Raw genomic sequence first — 10,174 nt, 5'->3', positions numbered from 1 at the left:
TGGCTTTGGACTACAATTCCCATCATAAAACATCAGGCCCAAGGCCCATCTAGTCCAGCATCCTGTTTCATACAGTGGCCCGCCAGATGCCTCTGGGGAGCCCACAGGCAAGAGGTATGTGCATGCCCTTTCTCCTGCTGTTGCTCCCCTGCAACTGGTATTGAGAGGCATTCTGCTTCTGAACCTGGCGGCAGCCTTCAGTCATAAAGACTAGTAGCCATTGGTAGGCCTGTCCTCCGTGAATCCCTCTAAGCCCCCTTTAAAGCCATCCAAGCTGGTGGCCAGCATTGCATCCTGTGGCAGAGAATTCCATAGATTAAGTGTGTGTTGTGTGAAAAAGTCCTTCCTCTTGTCGGTCCTAAATTTCCCGACCTTCCATTTCATGGAGTGACCTCTGGCTCTAGTGTTTGTGAGAGAGGGAGAAAAATTTCTCTCTGCCCACCCTCTCCACTCCATGCATAATTTTATACACCTCGATCATGTCTCCCCTTAGTCACCTCTTCTCCAAGGTAAAGAGCCCCCAATGCTGTAGCCTAGCCTCCTAAGGAAGGTGCTCCAGGCCCCTGACCATCTTAGTGGCCCTCTTCTGCACCTTTCCCAGGTCTACAATATCCTTCTTAAGCTCTGGTGACCAAAGTGGTACTCAGTACACCATCATCCCCAGCCACAGCGGCCATATAGTCAGAGATGACGGGAGTTGTCATCCAACATCTCCAGGAGGGTGACAGTTGTGCAGACCTGACATAGAGAACGTTCTGGAACTTCTGCACTAGCCTTCTTCCTGGCATGCTTGTTTGTATGTCCAAATAAAAATACAAAATACATTTGTATGTCCAAATATTCTTAGTAAGGACGCCTTCCATTGTTTGTGTATTCCCAACTCCAGCAATAGATTCATCACATGGAACTTCAGCTTGGCCACTTTCACTCTGATACACACTAATGACGGAGCCATTTATATGTTCCATACAATGGCTTGTATGCAAAATAAGAATATATTTAGTCCTAATGATTATATTATTGCAATTATTACAGTAATTTGGAGAATGAAAAGCCCACGGGAGATATTCCAGCACTTGTTTGGTTTTCCTGGTGCCAAGGAAAACGTTTTCACAAACAGAAAAAGAAGGAAAAGGTTGCTTTAGCTCAGTGGTAGGGCATGGAGAAGGTCCCAGATTTAGTCCCTGGCAGCCTCTCCAGGTAAGAACATAAGAACATATGTTGTTATGGTGCTGGAATATGTCCTGTGGGTAGTTTTGGGTAAGATCCCTTTATGAAATCTAGGAGAGCTGCTGCCAGTTGGTGCTGAAAACATTTAGCTAGATGGACCAGTGGTCAGACTCAGAATAAAGCAGCTATATATCATATAGTGTTTCATAAGTATCATATCTGTAGCAGATTAAGGCCTTTGTCTCAGAGCAAGCTCACGTGAGAGGAAGAAAAATGCTGAATCATCCCCGCTGAGCTTTTGGGCAAGGCTTCTCCTAAAACTTTCCTGTAATTTTTGGTAGGTTCTAAAGGCTGCCACCACTCCCCACTTATCGACAGAGCTTAACCCACCCACACCCACCCCAGATTGGGTGGAATCCCAGGGAAAATGCTCTTTCTTTTGCTATTGGAAAAGTACAAAAATCTTCCATGTGCAAGCCCACACATGCTAAAAAAACTGATAGGTGTTGACTGCCTGAGGTGTGTTTGCACCAGAGTAAAAAAACCCTTTCAGCCCCACCTTCTCCTTGTAAAAGAAAAGAACAAAAAGAAAAACAGCGTTATTCAAATGCTACAGACTGCTTCCGTCTGAGGCTTTCTCAGCTTTCTTGCATTTGTTTTTTTTAATTGTTTCTTGCCGTTTTATGGTTGTAATGTTTGATTGATTTTAAAGATTTAAGGTAACTTTTATGGAATTTTATTGTATAAACCTCCTTGAGATGTGTTATGAAAGGTGGTATAACAATTGAACAATAAATAAATAAATTGAACGATAGATTTATGGATTTGTGGGTTACTAAATAGCCATTGTGGTAAGACAGCTGTCTATTCCCCCTAACCTTTGCCGCTGCCACCAAATAAACTTGTTGTATGGCTGGGTCCATTTGTCAAAAATTGTCAAAAATTTCAAAAACCTAAAAAGACTCAGTAGTGTGGAAAGGCTTATAGGCGGGGGGTGGGGGTGGAGACAAATAACCAAGCTTCTCATCTTTATAGAACAAGGCAGTTTAGTTTTTTTAAAAGTTAAATTAAAACATTAACTTTTTATTAATGCTGCCTCCTCTGAATCCTCAGTCTGACCCAGGCACCATGGGATGAGGCTTGGGATTCATGACATTTATTTTCTCAGCCATTCATTTGATTTTCACACAGGAGCCTCTTGGGAAAACTACTTTTAACACTGAGGGGGGAAACTGCCCCAAGTCTATGGGATAGAGTGGGGTATATCAGCAGCAGCCTGTCTGGGTGAGGTGGGGGTGGTGGAAAAACAAGCCACAGTTATGGCTTGTTCCCACTCAGATCACCGCATCCCCACTGCCCACTGCCACATTAACCCCTAATGTGCAGGCTGGTCAACGACCCAGTTCCCCAACCCAATGCCTGAGCGCCTCATGCGCCTGGGATTAATTTTTTGTTTTGTTTTTGTTTTAATCATTTTTATATCCCACTCTTCCTCCAAGGAGCCCAGTACCCTTAAGTACTACATACTTAAGTTTCTCCTCACAACAACCCTGTGAAGTAGGTTTGGCTGAGAGAGAAGTGACTGGCCCAGAGTGACCCAGGAAGTATCGTGGCTGAATGGGGATTTGAACTCGGGTCTCCCCAGTCCTAGTCCAGCACTCTAACCACTACACCACACTGTGCTGCTGAGCCTAGGTGAGGGTGAAAGAGGCAGCTGGAATTGAACCATCAGAGGGGGAATGAAATGTCCTTAGAAAGCTTCATCTGTGGCTCATTTTCCACCACCCCTGCTTGACCCAGACAGGCGGCTTCTGGGATATAGCAAGCAATCAAATAAATCAATAGAATAAGATGAGGATGTTAGTTGCTACGGTTTTGAAAACACTTCCTAGGTGAAACATACAGTAGATGTTATCAAAGTACTGCAGACTGCAGCTGGGCTGCCTGTAATTTCAGAATAATATAACTGTTTAATGGACCCAACCGGAATAACATCGTTGATGGAAATCTGTGGCCATGCTGGTATCGAATGGCCCATTCCCCTCCTTCCATTCAGTGGTAGCTACAGGGAAGCCACTCACCAATATGAACAGAGGCATCACTTTAATCACTTCCATTTAGAGTCCTAAAATTTTTCTATTTTCATGGATCCTGTGGCTGGAGTAATTCATATTTCTTCCTAATGGGTTGAGACAGCGTTTATTAGATTTAATTGGCTGCCACGATCTGTTGATAGTATGGTTGTAATTTACACTTTTAAGATCCAAAAGGAAAAAAACAACACCACCACACTGGAAGCTATTGTTTATTTGCCACACAAGCCCAGCAAGGAAATTCATCAAAGCAACCAGGATTTTTTTTAAAATAGTTTCTCTCATTAGAGTCTCTTAATTAGGTTTTCTTCTGTTATTATGCCAGGGGAGCAGGAGGTGCCCCTGGTGGAAACTTCAAAACGACAATTAAATTAACTTGAATTCTAGAAGAAACCTTGAACTTCGCTTCAGTTGCTCCCTTGCTCCATTCATCTTAATCTAGATTTTAATCCCGGGGTGTCCTGAGAGTTGTGGGTTGGTTATAATTATAATTCTAAGCATAACATTGAAAATAATCTGAAATCAGAGGTCAGCATCTAAAGAGCTTCTTTAGATAGGCCCCAAAGCTTGGGTATTCCTTGTGGGAGTTTTCAACCCCACCCCTTAAACAAAAGGCCTCCTCACCATGTTACATAAATACATGCTTTTAAAAGTCCCCTCTGTTTGAAAAGTACGTAGCTATTTGCCATAAGTCTCAAAAATAGAAGTTCCGACCTGCCTTGGGTTCCTAGAATCAGAGGAGTGGTTCTTTGGGAGATGGGGCTGTAGCTCTGTGCCGAAGGTCCAGGTTCATTCCTGAAGGTCCAGGTTCTCAGAAGGTTCTCAGAATGTCCAGAAGGGCTGGGAAAGACCCCTGCCGGAAACCTTGGAGAGCTGTTGCCAGTCAGTGAAGACTATACTGAGCGAGCAATGTAGACAATACTGAGCTGCATAGACAATACTGTGCAAGGTTTTGACATGGTAAAAGGAGAAAACAGAGAAACAAGATTAGAAACAATGAGGGTTTCCCCTCCCCATTCCGGCCCCATACACAACTGTCACTGAAATGTACATTAAAGCAGAAGGAATTCTGATCCCCGTAGATTTAGGAGACTGTACCGAGGAAACATCGCCTCCACGCCTTCTGTTATGGTGAAGGATGATTTGCAGCCACAGTAAATTACCTAGCTGCAGAAGCAGACGAGTGAAAACTGTGGATGTCAGGGCTTCTTTCCAGCACCGAGGCCTTTTTGGAGATACGGAGGTGGAAGGCATGAGTGAGATTTGCCTTAACCGCTGCCTGGTCATAGTGTGCGCATTTCAAGACACTGAACTCCTCATGACCCTGAAAGAAAATAGGGGTGTCGTAGGTGCCAACTCTCGAAGGCTTGCGCTGGAGCCAATTGGCGTGGTGATGCAACTGGCGCCTGGCAGCTTGTTGAAACTCTGTTTCCTCTCTTGGGGAAAGGCCAAGTCCATGCTAGGGAGCATTAGGAAGGGGATGGGTCAGTTGAGGCATTCCGGAAAACAACTGGAAGAGCATTATAATGAACTCGCTGGCCCTGTGCAGAACATCTGTGCGCTAGGAATTGATTGCTCTCCTCTAGGTCCCGCCATAGCCCTTGCTTTATTGCTCCGTGTCGGACACCCCACTCGCAGCCACCCCTCCCCCACTCTACCATCCCACTCACAGCCTCCCCTCCGCTCCCCCCTTGCCGCCACCCCCTCTCCTCTGCTCCCCCACTCTCTCAGCTCACCCCACCACTACTCACTCCCTCAGCTCCAACCGCTGGCCTCTGATGCCTTGCTGAGTCTCCTCACAAGGAGGATGGCCAAGTCGGGATGGGAGAGAGTACCAAGGACCATCTGTGCAGACCGGAGGGGCAGCCTCGGCTTGGCCATCCTCCTTGCGAGGAGACTCGGTGAGGCATCAGAGGACGATGGCTGGAACTGAGAGAGTGACCTGTGGCTGGGTGAGGTGAGCGATGCCGCTGCTCTTTCTTCAGCCCTCCTGCTCCTCCTTGGCAGCAGTAGCTCCTCCCTCTGCTCCTCAGCCTCCTTCTCCATGCCCCCCCCTCACTGAGTGTTGTCAGAACTCTTGTGAGATGTGCCACGTATCACGGGATTTGTTACATACGTCCTTATGTCCTAAGGCTTTTATATATAAAGAAGGTAGGGGACAGGGCCATAGCTCAGTGGAAGAACATCTTTGCATGCAGAAGCTCCCAGGTTCAATCCCTGGCAGCATCTCCAGGTAGGGCTGGGAAAGTCCCCTGCCTGAAAACCCGGAGAACTGCTGCCACTCCGGGTAGATAATACTGAGCTGTGTAGACAATTCCGAGCAAGGGTTTGACTTGGTAAAAGGCAGATTCTTCTAAGAGAAAAGAGGGAAACTAGATTAGAAATGATGAGGCTGTTTCCTCCTCATTCTGCCTGAAACCCAGGAGAGCTGCTGCCAGTCAGTGTCGACAGTACTGAGCTAGATGGACCACTGGTCTGACTCGGTATAAAGCAGCTTCCTGTGAATCTCAATTCCATCACTGTCAACTACAGCATGGGATGGCCCTGCAGTCTTGTTTCATATGGGAGTCTGTGGCTGTCGTTTCATATAAATGATCAAATACTGGCCTGGAGGGTCCTCATTTCATGCCCCATTCACCATGCAGCATCCGAGATTAATTATGGGTATTTAAGATATATGTGTGTGCAGTTCTAAAAGAACATTTGTGCAGTTCAAAAATTCAAGTCATGCAAGAATTAGATGATCTAAAAAGTAGCTGATCACAATGAAAAAAGTCAAGGGAGTCACCCAGGCTGCTCCAAAACCTGGACCCTGATCAAGCACCCCGGATTCTCCCCCACCACCACCACCCCACCACCCCAACACCACCATCAAAGAGGCTTCCTACAGACTCCACTGCTGCTCCCTACACAGTCTTCCCCAATGAATATCACACTCTTCTGCAAGAGTGCTGTCAAATCCCCAGTTTTGAGGATTTCCCCCCACTCCTGGTAGGTGTCTAAATGCTATGGAATGTGACTTAAAATTAAAATTAAAATAAATGATGTATTTCATTTATTAGATTTATAAATTGCCTGATGTGCAGCTTCTCCACACGCTTTACAGAAAACTCAGAAATTTAAAAACAGCCAACAATTAAAACAACTAAAAGCAATTAAAACACTTTAAAACAATTTCAAAACACACACACACACACAGACACACATACTCCCTAAAAGCCTGAAAAAAAAGGTAAAAACATGCCTTAAGAGTGCTTTCTTCAAGGCAGCCAGAGGAGAAAAGAGCTGGCCTTGTGGTAGCAAGCATGAATTGCCCCCTTTGCTAAGCAGAGTCTGCCATGGTTTGCATTTGGATGGGAGATCATGTGTGCGAGCACTGTAAGAGATTGCCTTTAGGGGATGGGGCTGCTCTGGGAAGAAAGAGCACCCGTGTGCTTGCGTGCAGTAGATTCCAAGTTCCCTCCCTGGCAGCATCTCCAAGATAGGGCAGAAAGAGACTCCAGCCTGTATCCTTGGAGAAGCCGCTGCCAGTCTGTGTAGACAATGCTGAGCTAGATGGACCAAGGGTATGACTCAGAATAAGGCATCCTCCTTTATTCCTATGGAGAAGCTCTTATAGCACATTCCAAAGTTCTGGGACAGCCACAGATAAAAGGGCTGGACACCAAAGTCTGTGCTTACACACAGCGAAAATTGACAGGTGTGTGTTGTCAAGTGTGTGTTGTAGAAGCTCACTGTGGAGTTCTGAATGTTCCTTTTCAAAAGTCCCATGGAGATCCCTAGTTTACATTGGACAAGCCATTGCCGACCGCTAATCCTGGCTCTCTGGTATGTCTTGCTGTGTGATACAACATGAATTTGCAAAGATACTTATCAATCCCATTGCCTCCCCTCCTCCTCCCCTGCATCTTGCCAACTCCATTGCCTCTTTCTCTTCATGCCTCCCCAACCCAATTCAAGTTGAAATACTACAGAAGTCACGGACTCCGCGCTTGCTCCACAGTCCATTAGTCTATTGACTTTCAAGCTAATGCTGCTTGCTCAGAAGTTTCGGGGCCGTGTGTTCCTTACAGAAATTATAAGTAATAATAACTGTGGGGTCGTCGCCAAAATCATAAGCAATACCAACTGAACTGTGGAGTAAGCAAAGAATATTTAACATCAAGTCGCCACTTGTCCCAGAACAAGTTCTTCGGGAATAATCTTATTCTCAAAAAGAACTCTTTTATATTGCCCCCCCCCCCCCGTGCAAGTATTGTGTGGGGTTTCCTGTAGAGGAGGAGACCAGTTTCTCTCAGTGGCTCCAGTCAGCGTTTTGCCCCACAATGTTCCAGATGAAGATTTGTTCCAGAGGAGGTGAAAATGCCAGCCTCCACTGGTGACTGGCAGCAAAATAATAATAATAATAATAAAAATGGCAGCCTCCACTGGTGACATCAGAAAAAATATATGGCGGCCTTCCCAGTGACTGGCAGGAAAACTGTATCTGCCAGGAACCAGACATTTTCTTTTGTTTCAAGTCCTGGGCTGTGATGGCAACAATATTTGTGACCATGTGTGGGTGTGATTCAGGCTACAGTTGAGCTAGGTATAGGACACTTTTCCTCAAATGGGGGCTCAGAAAAATGAGCCCTCCCATTAAAAGAAAGTTGGATGTGGCTATGCTGGTGTTCAAAATATATGAAGAAATAAACTAGGGGGAACAAAAAACCAAAAAAACAAAGAAACCAACCCTCAGAATTGCCCGATATAAGTCAATGGGACTGAATGTTCATCGGCTCAGAGTGCAGTTAATAGACAAGCAGGTGGGCGGAGCTAACGGAGCTCTGCAGTGTGGAGAAGGGAAAGAAGAGCTTGAACAAAAAGAGCAGGAGATTGCCCAGGTCAAAGAATAGTCCCTCAAGATGGTCACAACCAAGATGGACTCTCAAGATGGCCACAACACCTTCTGCTTCTGAGGAGGAAAGGGTTCTAAAACTCTTTAGTTTTCTCACCAAGCATTTCACGCATTTGTGTTTCTGAGGGAGAAGATGCCTGGGAGGAGGAGAGCTGGTCTTGTGGCGGCAAGCATGAATTGTCCCCTTTGCTAAGCAGAGTCTTCCCTGGTTTGCATTTGAATGGGAAACTACGTGTGTGCACTGTACAAGATTCCCCTTAGGGGATGGAGCCACTCTGGGAAGAGTAGCTGTATGCTTGCACGGGGACGGTTCCAAGTTCCCTCCCTGGCAGCATCTCCAAGATAGGGCTGAGAGAGATTCCTGCCTACAGCCTTGGAGAAGCCGCTGCCAGTCTGTGTAGACAATACTGAGCAGGATGGACCAAGGGTCTGACTCAGCAGAAGGCAGCTCCCTATGTTCCTATGACATTTAAGCTCTTGGCAAGTCACTTCCTTCACAAGTATTTATGGGAGGGGATAAGAGCATGACCCCCTCCCCGCAAATAAGCCTTAAAAACAGCTGCCACAAGTTACAGTGGGGACTCCTGTCTTTGTTGCTAATGTGTTTTTTTATGCCAGGGTCAGCCACAGGATGAGGTAACACATGCACGCCAGGGATATTCCGCCACATTTTCCGGCTTGTAAATTAATAAAACTACTTCTGCTTGGGCCCCTGGAAATGAGATTCTTGCGGCACCCTCTTCGCCAGTGATGGATGCAATGCATTAGCAAGAGGAGGAGTTGGGACTCTACGCCGCCGTTAAGAGGTTGCAGGGTTTCATTTTGCTGCTCATTTCTATGGCGAGGGGCCAGAGAACCACACTTCTAATTCTGTGAGCCTGAAGGAGGTCGGGGCTTGCGTTACAGAGAGAAGCAAGACACAAAGGTGGTTGCTGCTTTGACTTTTAGTCACAATTCCCCTGATCGATACATTCAATCCAGTATAAGGAGGTAGAGAATAGAGCCTTTCACACAACCATATGCGGGTGTGGTGGGGTTAGAGAGCTCCTATCCTATTAGTAACAGACAACCAGAGCCTCTGTTTGGGTCAGTAAACCCAGGTGAGGGATACGGATAAAATTGGGAGCTGCAAGCATAAAGAGTCCTCCGAAGACCTAGCAGGCCTTCCCAGCATGCTTTGCACTGCCAGTAGACTGGAGAGCCTCAGTACATCAGCAGCTGCCCTCTGATTGGCCACAAAGGGGCACTAGGCAGACTGAATCCTGCGGAAGCCTCTGAAAGTTTAGGATAATAGAGTGTGCTTTGCAGAGTGGCACATTGATGGACGACAGCCCCTACTAGCCACACTCTCTATTGTTCCAACTTGCTACTGACAGAAAAGTGGAGTGGATCCACATGGCCAGAAAAGCAAGGTAGGAGAGCAGTGCAGAGCTGGGCAACCCTGCTTTGACCAACCTGGGCTGAAGAGATGTTCATGAGTCCACACAACCTTGCAAACCAGGGTATAATGACTTCTACACTGATGCTGATGATTGTGTTAACAGGCCTATAATGTGCATAATGCAAATAAATCACCAAAATGAGCTGCCGAAATCTAACTTGGTTTTAGCTCCAAATGTGTACAGTCATAGAGGTCATTCACACAATCAGAAAGCATGTTCTACCTGTGTTTGGGAGCTCTGTGTGTGTGTGCTCTCAGTTTTTGGTTGCGTAGAAGCAAGGCAGCAGCAAGAAAGTGCTGAAAGGCATCATCTCACACTGCATGGGAGGAGGCAATGGTAAACTCCTCCTGTATTCTACCAAAGAAAACCACAGGGCTCTGTGGTCGCCAGCAGTCGACACTGTCTCGAGGGCACAACTTTGCCTTTAGAAGCGAGGTAGAAGAAAACCAGGGTAGAAGTGATTGTGTAGAAATAAGGTAGGAGCAAAAGCTACTTTTACCTTGCTTCCACAAATCCAAAAATTGGGAGCACACACAGCTCCCAAGCCAGGGTAGAACACACTTTTTGATTGT

The sequence above is a fragment of the Hemicordylus capensis genome, chromosome 13 (assembly GCF_027244095.1).
Source record: "Hemicordylus capensis ecotype Gifberg chromosome 13, rHemCap1.1.pri, whole genome shotgun sequence".
In the NCBI taxonomy this organism is placed as follows: Eukaryota; Metazoa; Chordata; class Lepidosauria; order Squamata; family Cordylidae; genus Hemicordylus; species Hemicordylus capensis.
This window is presented reverse-complemented; position numbering follows the sequence as displayed.